Source organism: Neofelis nebulosa, chromosome 2 (assembly GCF_028018385.1).
Source record: "Neofelis nebulosa isolate mNeoNeb1 chromosome 2, mNeoNeb1.pri, whole genome shotgun sequence".
In the NCBI taxonomy this organism is placed as follows: domain Eukaryota; kingdom Metazoa; phylum Chordata; class Mammalia; order Carnivora; family Felidae; genus Neofelis; species Neofelis nebulosa.
In genome coordinates, this window is record NC_080783.1 from 57,701,471 (window position 1) to 57,712,894 (window position 11,424).

At 42.5% G+C, this 11,424-nt stretch overlaps 1 pseudogene; it reads right to left on the reverse strand.

The window, feature by feature from the left end:
- Positions 1 to 1,372: 1,372 nt before the first annotated feature.
- Positions 1,373 to 2,679, reverse strand: LOC131490422 (small ribosomal subunit protein eS4-like; annotated as a pseudogene).
- Between the last annotated feature and the right edge of the window lie 8,745 nt (positions 2,680 to 11,424).

Genomic DNA, 11,424 nt, shown 5'->3' on the forward strand with positions numbered 1-11,424 from the left:
CTACAGTCCCTTCTCACAGGGGAATGGCCATTCTCAGATTCATTGATAGCTGCGTGGTTGGTGTGAATGAGTGTGGCAGTAGGTCTAGTAGGTTTGTTGAGCCCGTGAATAGGATTAGAGATGTTAGTATTCAGGCTCAGGTTTGTCCTTTGTGATTGTGAATAGCTAGTATTTGTTTTGATGTTGGTTGAACTAGTCATTGTAATGAGATCAGGTGGTTATTGACTAGTCGGTTAGGTGAGGGAAATAGAATGCTTGGGGATATGATGATTAGGATAACAACAGGTAATCCTATTACTGTTGGGGTAATGAAAGAGGTGAATAGATTTTTGGCTCAGTTAAGGATCTCACAGTCATGGGATTGAGCCCCACATCAGGCTGGGCACTGAGCATGGAGCCTGCTTGGGATTCTCTCTCTCCCTTTCTCCCTGCCCCTCCTCCACTCACACACATGCTCTCTCTCTCTATCTCTCTCTCTCTCTTTATCAAAATAAATAAACAAACTTAAGAAAAAAAAAAGGAGAAAACTTACTTTGTCCAGAGGTCATTCAGCCTATCCTAATAAAGGCTTTTTTGGCAGCTATTCCCTTGGTTGAATTGAAATCTGTCTTTCTAAGGCTTTCACCCATTGATCCTAGTTCTAACCAGGACCACACAGAACAAATCCAAATGACCTCCCCACATTATGGTTCTTTATATTTCCAGGCGGCTTGCTTGTGTGATCGGAAGTCACTGAACTCATGAATATTGTGTGTTTAGCCCATGCTGGCCCATGGTAGCACTTCATAAATGGTAGCTGTTATTATTAGTTTCATGATCAGACTGCCTTTGAGCCATTCTTTTCTTCATAAGTCAAGCCCTTTTAGAGTCACTGACATTACAGAATTAACCCAAAACAGAGGTTTCCCCTTAATTGCACCAACAGCTTTAGATGCAGATGTTAGACAACGGGGTGCTGGACACCTGAAGATGTTCTTCCTTTATCCTCCACTACCTGAACCTTACCTTTGCTAAGTGCCAAATCATTCTTAAAGACTTGGCTCAAGGTATTTTTTCCTTGAATCCCTTTCCCCTCCTCCAAGGAGAACTGATTGGTCTATTTCTTCACTTGAATTGAGACTGAATACAATCTGTATTTCTTTTAGATCTCTCTCCATGCCCATATGCACCTCCCCCCTCCCCTAATATTTAGAATGCTGAACTTCTCTTGGTACCTGTATGTCAAGCAGAATGCCTGGAACATAGCATGTGATAAATATTTATTAATGGAAGGATAACATTTTGGGGTATCAGATTATACAATATTTATTTATGCTATATTATCTTTCATTATATGCCAAGACTCTTCTATTCAAGTCACCTAGAAATCATTTCACCCACTGCTGTGTTTGGCCACCAGTCTCTTGTCTCTCACCTCAGCAATGGTGAAGTGGATAGCTTTTTCTTGGGGAAGAGAAATCCTTGGCCTTTTGTTGCCTTTGCCAACAACAAGAGCGTTGGGGAGTTGGATGGCGAAGCTATTGCCACTGGCATCTTTCCCATGAACCACATCAAAAGAAGCAGGGTGTCTCTATTGGTGATCACACCAGTTCTTCCCAGGTTAGCACCTCCAGTCGCCACACACGGGTTACCAGTGTCAGACTTGATGAAGTTGGTCATCTTGCCAGTCTCCTCATCATTCTGAATGGTGTTGTTCACCTTGTTGAGGGAATCAGGGTAGCAGATGGGGTGAGAATCATGGGTCACCAGTTGAGGGATTCCTTTTGTTCCCACAACGATCTTTCTCACTTTGCGCAACTTGTACTTGGCCACTCTTGGTGTCAAAGATTAGACGGAAATTCTCTACAGTCTTGTCAGTCTTGATGACATCCATAAACCAGTAAGGTAGGTGATATCAGTTTGGACCTTGCCATGCATCTTAATGAACTGCTCCGTGCAGATCTTCTTGATTTCATCTTTTGTTAGGGCATACTTAAGTCTGTTCCTTAGGGAAATGATGAGAGGGAGACATTCCCAGCTTGTGAGGACTGGCAGATGGGCAAGGAGCAAACACACTGGTCAGTTTATCCAGCCTCCAATGCTTTGCATCCGCTACACATTACCGACGCTTCTTGGGACCAAGAACCGTGGTTGCACTAGGCATGAAACGAAGGCTGCCAGGGTGCCTGGCAGTGGTGCGTGCAACCCTTGATCTTGGGGGTGTGAGTTCGAGTCCCACATTGGGTGTAGAGATTACTTAAAAATAAAGTCTTAAAAAAAAAAAAGAAAAGAAAAGAAGAATGCCTTCTTCCAGCGTGCTGATAAAATAGCTAAGTTACACAACTTTTACAGCTGGATGGAAATTTAAAAAATTTCTTCTGTGCTTCATTCTTCCATTTCAGTGGTTCTCAACCATGGCTTTGTATTGGAAAGTATTGCAAGTTAAAAAAAAAAAATCCTGAGGACTGTGTTCTACCCATAAAGATTCTGATGTAATTGGCCTGAGGTGCAGCCTGCGCATCAAGATTTTAGAGTATTATATCTTAGGCTGCTAATTCCAGTGTGCAACCAAACTATTCCCTTTTTGTGGACAAGGAAACTGACGTCCAGAGAGGTCATGTGTCCTGCCCACGCTACATGGTGTGTAGAAGTGAACAAAGAACTCAAGTCTCCTGACCTCTCTTCTAACATACTGTTCATCGCATATGAGCAGTAGTATTCATGTTTGCTTCAAAGAGAGACACCCCTCTCCACTGGGGCACTGGGGAGCAGCCCCTGGTTCACAGGCACAGTGAAGCCTGCTAACTTTCCAATTTTAGGACAAAAGATGGAAAGCAGCTTTCACAGTTCTGAAATATCACCCAATAGTAATGTTTTTGTTTTGTTTTGTTTTGTTTTTGTTTTTGTTTTTGTTTTTGCACGGGAAACCAGTGTCACTTTCCTCATTGTCATTTTAGTAAGGGAATAATCTTACTTTTTATGACAATACACTCCTCCTGTGGAAGTAACTTCATTTTGAATGAAACCAAGATGCGCTCCGTAAGTTTTTTCATTTATGGCTGAACTGGCCTTTGTCTGTAAAGGATGTTGGCTAGCAACCTAGGATATAATGTTCAAGGCAGATTGTTGTTCCCTCTGCCCTAGGGGAGGGGGACCTGTCCTGCACCACCCTCCAAATACTTGTCCAAACCTCCCACGACTTGACTGAGTGGAATTTTTACTGATACCACTCTCCTAGGTCTGACTTAGGAACTACCAGTTCAACCCACTTACGGACAGTAGAGGGATTATGTTCTGGTTATCTGTTGCTGTGTGACAGATTATTCTGAAACCTGGCAGCCTAAAACATGCTTGTACTTTTGAGGAGCAGGACTCAGACGGGTAATCCTCAGTCCCAAGTGACATTGCTTGAGGTCCGTCACCCAGAGGTAATAATCAGCTGGAGTTTAGGCTGCTCTGGAGGGCTCGAGGCAGCTTCACTCACATGTTTGGTTCCTGCAGGCTGGCTGGAAGGTCAGGATCACCTGGGTCTGTGACCGCTCCAGTGATGCTCTCAAGGTACTAGGACTAGGGCAATCTTCTTTTTCTTCTCTTTCTCTCCGCCATCCTTCTCCTTTTCCTCCTTCTCTTCTAATACATGGTTTGGGTTGCCATTTTTTCCTTATATTTTTTATTGTGGTAAAATGCACATAACATACAATTTACCATTTTAACCATTTTAGAAGTGTCAGTTCAGTGGCACGAATTCAATTCACAATGTAGTAAATCGTCTGTCTACTTGCAATTTTTTCATGGCCCCAAGCAGAAACCCTGTACCCATTAGGCGATAACTTCCCATTTCCCCTCCTTCTCAGCCCATAGAAAGCAACTCTGATCTACTTCCTGCCTCTATGAATTTGCCTATTCTAGGTACATCGTATTTGTGTCTGGCTTCGTTCATTTAGCATAATGTCTTCAGGGTTCGTGTATGCTTTCGCATGTGTCAGAATCTCATTCCTCTTTAAGGCTGAATAATATTCCATTGTATACACATTTGTTTATGTAACCACATTTTGTTTATGCGTTCATCTGTTGATGGACCCTTGGGTTGCTTCCATCTTTTGGCTATTATGAATAATGCTGCTGTGAGCATGGGTATACAAATATCTCTTCAAGTCCCTGCTTTCAATTCCTTTGGGTGTATACGTCGGAGTCGAATTACTGGGCCATATGGTCATTCTTTTTTTTTTTTTTTTAATATTTATCTGTTTGAGAGAGAAAGAGAGCGTGCGTGCACGCATGAACAGGGGAGAGGCAGGGAGAGAGAATCCCAAGCCGGCTGTTTGCTGTCAGCACAGAGCCCTACACGGGGCTCGATCTCACCAACCATGAGATCATGACCTGAACTGAAATCAAGAGTTGGACGCTTAACCAACTGAGCCACCCAGGCACCCCATTTCTTTGTTTAGCTTAAAAAAAAATTTTTTTTTTAAATGTTTATTCATTCCTGAGAGACAGAGATAGACAGAGCATGAGCAGGGAAAGAGCAGAGAGAGAGGGAGACACAGAATCGGAAGCAGGATCCAGGCTCCGAGCTGTCAGCACAGAGCCCAACACGGGGCTCGAACCCACGGACCGCGAGATCATGACCTGAGCCGAAGTCAGATGCTCAACCAACTGAGCCACCCAGGCACCCCTGTTTAGCTTTTTGAAGAGCCACCCCAACTGTTTTCCATTGCAGCTACACCAATTTTACACTCCTATCAGCAATGCATGAGTGTTCCAATTTCTACACATTTTCACCAACATACTTTATTTTCTGGTTTTTAAAAAATAATAATCATCCTAATGGGTGTGAGGTATCTTATTGGGCTTTTGATATGTATTTTCCTAATGACTAGTGACACGGAGCATCTTTTAATGCTTACTGGACGTTTGTACGTTCTATCTGGAGAAATGTTTATTCAAGTTCTTTGCCCATTTTTAAGTTGTGTTATTTTGTTGTTGTTGTTAAGCTGTATATTTGGACTTCTTACATGACAGCTCATGGTGTTCAGAGAAAGGATTCCAAGACATCCAGGTAGATGCTGCCAGACTTCTTATGCTTAGCTTCAGAAACCTCACGACCTCACTTCTGCTGTATTTCATAGGTCATGCAGGCTCCTGAGATCAGCCCAGACTCTAGGGGAGGGGGTAGCAAAAAATCTGCAGCCATTTTCAATCTACCAGAGTATAATATTAAAATTAACTAAAACAATCCAAATGTTTGAATAATAGTAATAATAATAAAGACTGGGGCTACAACTTGGGGTTAAGACAATTTCTTTTCTCCTGAGGTCTTGAAGGACTTTCACCCAGGAAAGCCTTCACTATGGCATTTTCCATATTTTAGAGGTCTTTAATTATGATGTAGGGATGAGCACAGTTACTTGGTTTTTAAAATACACTTAGCGGGGTGCCTGGGTGGCTCAGTCGGTTAAGCGTCCGACTTCGGCTCAGGTCACGATCTCACGGTCCGTGAGTTCGAGCCCCGCGTCGGGCTCTGTGCTGACAGCTCAGAGCCTGGAGCCTGCTTCAGATTCTGTGTCTCCCTCTCTCTCTGACCCTCCCCCGTTCATGCTCTGTCTCTCTCTGTCTCAAAAATAAATAAATGTTAAATTAAAAAAAAAAATACACTTAGCTTGTCTGCTTTATAATGACAGGGTGAGGCAGGAGGCCTGGGTTTCAGTCTCAGATCTGCCAATAACTGGAGGACTGGCCTGTCTGGGAGGATAAGCTAGGAAACCAGCTGTTTCTGACTATTTGCAAAATTTTCCACCACCATCTGCTAATTTCAAGTAGATAAACATGGCCCTTAGTAGAAGAGATAATTTTATTATTATTATTTTTAAAATATTTTATTTTTAAAAAATCTCCAACCTGGGGCTTGAACTCACAACCCCAGGATCAAGAGTTGAAAACTGTACCAACTAAGCCAGCCAGGCACCCTGAAAGATATAATTTTAGTAATTTAATTCTTTTTTTAAAAGTTTATTTATTTATTTTGAGAGAGAGAGAGAATGAACAGAGGAAGGACAGAGAGATAGAGGGAGAGAGAGAATCCCAAGCAGGCTCTGTGCTCTCAGCACAGAGCCCCATGCAGGGTTTGATCTCACAGACCATGAGATCATGCTCTGAGCCAAGATCAAGAGTTGAACTTAACCGACTGAGCCACCCAGGTGCCCCAGTAAGTTTATTCTTCAAAACGTATACGAGTTATGGATGCATCTCAAGGACATCTATACTGAGTCTTGAGCAGATGAAAGTTTCCTGTTTCTTCCCTATCTGGCCAGGACCCCTGCTTTGTATTACTGCAGGATTACAGTAGCTTCTCTTAGCCCTCCCCTAGGGCAAGGGGCTTTCGTTTCTACCCCTTCCATAACAGAAGCCGTGGATCTTTGCTTGAGTCCCTAATTGGGAGGCTTTGCTACCTTCTCCTGCTCCTCAGATGCTCAAAGCTTTTGCTTCCTATGAGAGAGGGTTTGGGGGGAAGTGGGCTATATTTCATACCTCTCCCCCAGTGGTACCTGATCATTACCTGCATGCTTGAGCCCTGAAAGGGGATTCTCTCTTATCCCTTGCCCTTCCCCCAATCTCCCTTATGATAATCTGGTCGATAACAGCTTGGGAATAGGTGCAATGTTCCTTGTAAAAGTCTGTGATTCCCTTTTTTTTCTAAACTGAAATAGCGCACATTCAGTCTTTAAGAATTGATTGAAAGTTTAGCCGTTTTCTTCTTACCTACCTTAATGGTGGCCATTCCTTACTGCCATGCTGTAACAAAGGTAAAAATTCATGTGTTCGCTTTTTTCTTGGAGGGGTTTGCCACTCTTTGGAATTTAATTCACTTAGCTGCCTTGTGTACTCAGGTTTCTAATGGATTCAAGAAAAATTATGATTTTGTAGATTATCTGTTTTTCTTGTTCTTAGGATGGGAACAATGTTCTCTTTTTTTTTCTAATTTTTTTAAAACGTTTATTTATTTTTGAGACAGAGAGAGACAGAGCATGAACGGGGGAGGGTCAGAGAGAGAGGGAGACACAGAATCTGAAACAGGCTCCAGGCTCTGAGCTGTCAGCACAGAGCCTGATGCGGGGCTCGAACTCACAGACGGTGAGATCATGACCTGAGCCGAAGTCGGACACTTAACCGACCGAGCCACCCAGGCACCCCTGGAAAAATGTTCTCTTGAAGCTTTCTAGATCCTAAGCAGATGTGGAACTCTAGGGGTACCTGGCTGGCTCAGTCGGTAGAGCACACACCTCTTGATCTTGGGGTTGTAAGTTTGAGCCCCACAACTGGTGTAGAGATTACTGAAAAATAAAATCTTAAGGGGTGCCTGGGTGGCTCAGTCAGTTAAGTGTCTGACTTAGCTCACGTTGTGATCTCACAATTCATGAGTTTGAGCACCACATCTGGCTTCACGCTGGCAGTGTGGAGCCTGCGTGGGATTCTTTCTCTCTCTCTCTCTCTCTCTCTCTCTCTCTCTCCCTGTCTCTCTGCTCCTCTCTCTCTCTCTCTCTCCCAAAATATATAAATAAGAGGCCCCTGGGTGACTCAGTCATTTGAGCATCCAACTTCGGCTCAGGTCATGATCTCATGGTTTGTGAGTTCGAGCCCCACATCTGCCTTGCTGCTGTCAGCGCAGAGCTCGCTTCAGATCCTCTGTCTCCCTCTCTCCCTCTGACCGTCCTCCACTCATGCTCTCTATCAATAATAAATAAACATTAAAAAATTTTGAAAATAAATAAGTAAACTATTGGGGTGCTTGGAGAGCTCAGTTGGCTAAATGTCCAACTCTTGGTTTCAGCTCAGGTCATGATCTCAAAGTTCATGAGGTCAAGCCCCATGTCCTGCTCCACACTGACAGCACGGAGCCTGCTTGGGATTCTCTCTCCCTGTCTCTCTGCCCCTCCCCTACACACACTCTCTCTCTCCAAATAAACCTAAAAATAAATAAACTCTTTAAAAAAGGACTTTTAGGGGCGCCTGGGTGGCTCAGTCAGTTAAGCGTCCAACTTCAGCTCAGGTCACAATCTCACGGTCCGTGAGTTCGAGCCCCGCGTCGGGCTCTGGGCTGATGGCTCAGAGCCTGGAACCTGCTTCCGATTCTGTGTCTCCCTCTCTTTCTGCCCCTCCACCGTTCATGCTCTGTCTCTCTCTGTCCCAAAAATAAATAAACGTTAAAAAAAATTTAAAAAAAAAAAGGATTTTTAAAAAATCTCAGAGATTGAGGGCTCAGTTCTAGATTATTGCCATAGAGGGAATATTGCAATAAAGTGAGTCAAATGAATTTTCGTGTTTCCTAATGCATATAAAACTTACACATTTTACACTATACTGTAGCCTAGTAAGTATGAAATAGCATTGTGTCTAAAAAATAATGTACATACCTTAATTAAAAATATTTTATTGCTAAAAATACCATCACTTGAACTTTTAGTGAATTGTAATCTTTTTGCTGGTGGTGGAGGGTCTTGTCTCAATGCCCCATGCAGGGTTTGATCTCACAAACCGCGAGATCATGATCTGAGCCGAGATCAAGGTGCTGGTTGCTGAAGGTTGGGGCGGCTGTGGCACTTAGAAAAAGAAAACAATGACGTTTCCTCCATTGATTGACTCTTTCTTTTGTGAATGATGTCTCTGTAGCATGTGATGCTGCTTGATAGCATTTTGCCTGCAGTAGAATTTCTTTCAAAATTCGAGTCAATCCTCTCAAACCCTGCTGCTGCTTTACCAACTAAGTTTATATAATATTCTGAATCCTTTGTTGTCATTTCCATCATCTTTATGGCATCTTCACCCGGAGTAGCTTCCATCTCAAGAAACCGCTTTCTTTTCTCATCCATAAGAGCAATTCCTCATCTGTTTAAGTTTTATCATGAGATTGCAACAATTCTGTCACATCTTTAGGCTCCACTTATTCCTTTTTTAAAAGATTTTGTTTTTAAGTAATCTCTACACCCAGTGTGGGGTTCGAACCTATAACCCCAAGAACAAGCGTTGCACACTCTACCACCTGAGCTAGTCAGGTTCCCCCACGTTCCACTTCTAATACTAGTTTTCTCGTTATTTCGACCACGTCTGCAGCTACTTTCTTCACTGAAGTCTTGAACCCCTTAAAGTCATTCATGAAGGCTGGAATTACTTCTTCCAAACTCTTGTTAATGTTAATATTTTGACCTCCTCCCATGAATCACGAGTGTTCTTGATGGCATGTAGAATGATAAATCCTTTCCACAAAGTTTTCAATTTACTTTGCCCAGATTCATCAGAGGAATCACTATCTATGGCAGCTGTAACCTATAAAATGTATATCTTAAATAATAAGACTTGAAAGTCAAAATTACTCCTTGATCCCTGGGCTGCAGAATGGATGCTGTGTTAGCAGGCATGGAAACAACATTAATCTCATTGTACGTCTCCATCAGAGCTCTTGGGCGACCAGGTGCATTGTCCATGTGCAGTCATATTTTGAAGGGAATCTTTTTGTCTGAGCACTAGGTCTGAACAGTGGGCTGAAAATAATCAGTGAGCCATGTTGTAAACAGATGTGCTGTCATCCATAGGCTTTGCTGTTCCATTAGGCACAGGCAGAGTTGATTGAGCATAATTCTTAAGGGCTCTAGGATTTTTGGAATGGTCAGTGAGCATTGGCTTCAACGTAAAGTCACCAGCTACATTAGGCCCTAACAAAGAGTCAGCCTGCCCTTTGAGGCTTTGAAACCAGGCCTTGACTTCTCCTCTGTAGCTATGAAAGTCTTAGATGGCCTTTTCTTCCAATCTAAGGCTGCTTCATCTACACTGAGAATCTCTTGTTTAGTGTAGCCACCTTCATTCATGATCTTAGCTAGATCTTCTGGATAACTTGCTGCAGCTTTCACATCAGCGTTCCCTGCTTCTCCTTGTACTTTTATGTTACAAAGGCAGCTTCTTTCCCCAAAGCTCATGGACCCACCTCTGTTAGCTTCCAACTTTTCTTCTGCAGCTTCCTCACCTCTCTCAGCCTTCACAGAATTGAAAAGCATTAGGGCCTTGCTCTGGATCGGGCTTTGGCTTAAGGGAATGTCATGGCTGGTTCGATCTTCTATCCAGACCACTAAAACCTTCTCCATATCAGCAATAAGGCTGTTTCACTTTATCATTCGTGTGTTCACCGTGCACTTTTAACTTCCTTCAAGGACTTTTCCTCTGCATCCACAACTTGGCGAACAGTTGTGGCACAAGAGGCTTAGCTTTCAGCCTAGGTCGGCTTTTGACATGCCTTCATCGCTAAGCTTAATAATGTCTAGCTATTTATTTATTTATTTATTTAGAGAAAGAGCAAGCACGCAAGTGGGGGAGGGGCAGAGATGCTAAGAAATAAATAAATAAGTAAATACATAAATAACTATATTACAGAAATTTTCAAGAAGGAGAGACAGAATCCCAAGCAGGTTCTCCAGTGTCAGCACGGAGCCCAACACAGGGCTCAAACCCACGAACCACGAGATCATGACTTTGAGCCTAAATCAAGAGTCTGATTAGCCACCCAGGTGGCTCTCTAGCTTTTGATTTAAAGTGAGAGATGTATGATTTGTCCTTTCATTTGAACACTTGGAAACCACTGTAGGGTTATTAATTGGCCTAATTTCAATATTGTTTTGTCCCAGGGAATAGGAAGGCTTGAGGAGAGGGAGAGAGAGTGGGGAATGGTTGGTCAGTGGAACCGTCAAATACACGAAACTTCTATTGATTTGGTTCACTGCCTTATATGGGTGTGGTTCGTGGCACCCCAAAACAATTGCAGTGGTCACATCAAGGATCCCTGATCACAGATCACCATAATAAATATAATAATAGTGGAAAAGTTTGAAATATTGCTAGAACTACCAAAATGTGACACATTTTGTGAGCAAATGCTTGTGACACAAAGTGAGCAAATGCTCTTGGAAAAATGGCACCAATAGACTTGCTGAATGCAGGGTTGCCACAAACCTTCAATTTGTAAAAAACCGCAAATTCGTGAAGGGCAAAAAAGTAAAGCATAATAAAATGAGATATGCTTGTATTTTAAAAACTCCTTGTGGGGCACCCGGCTGGCTCAGTCAGTAGAGCGTGCAAGTCTTGATCTCAGGGTTGTAAGTTTGAACTCCACATTGGGTGTAGACATCACTTAAAAACAAAAAAATACATAAATAACTATATTACAGAAATTTTCAAAAATTCAAAAGTATCTCTTCATGGTCTAGTGTGAGCTTTTTTATTTGGGACGGGGTCCTAAGAGATTCAGTGGGGTCAAAAGTTATGCATATTTTACATTTTGATAGAAAATGTCAAATTGTCATTCAAAAAATCTGTAACAATTACATTCCCATCAAACACTGCATGAGTGCTACCAAAAATCTTAACCTAACTTGAAGATTTGAGGCATTTACTTTAAAGAAA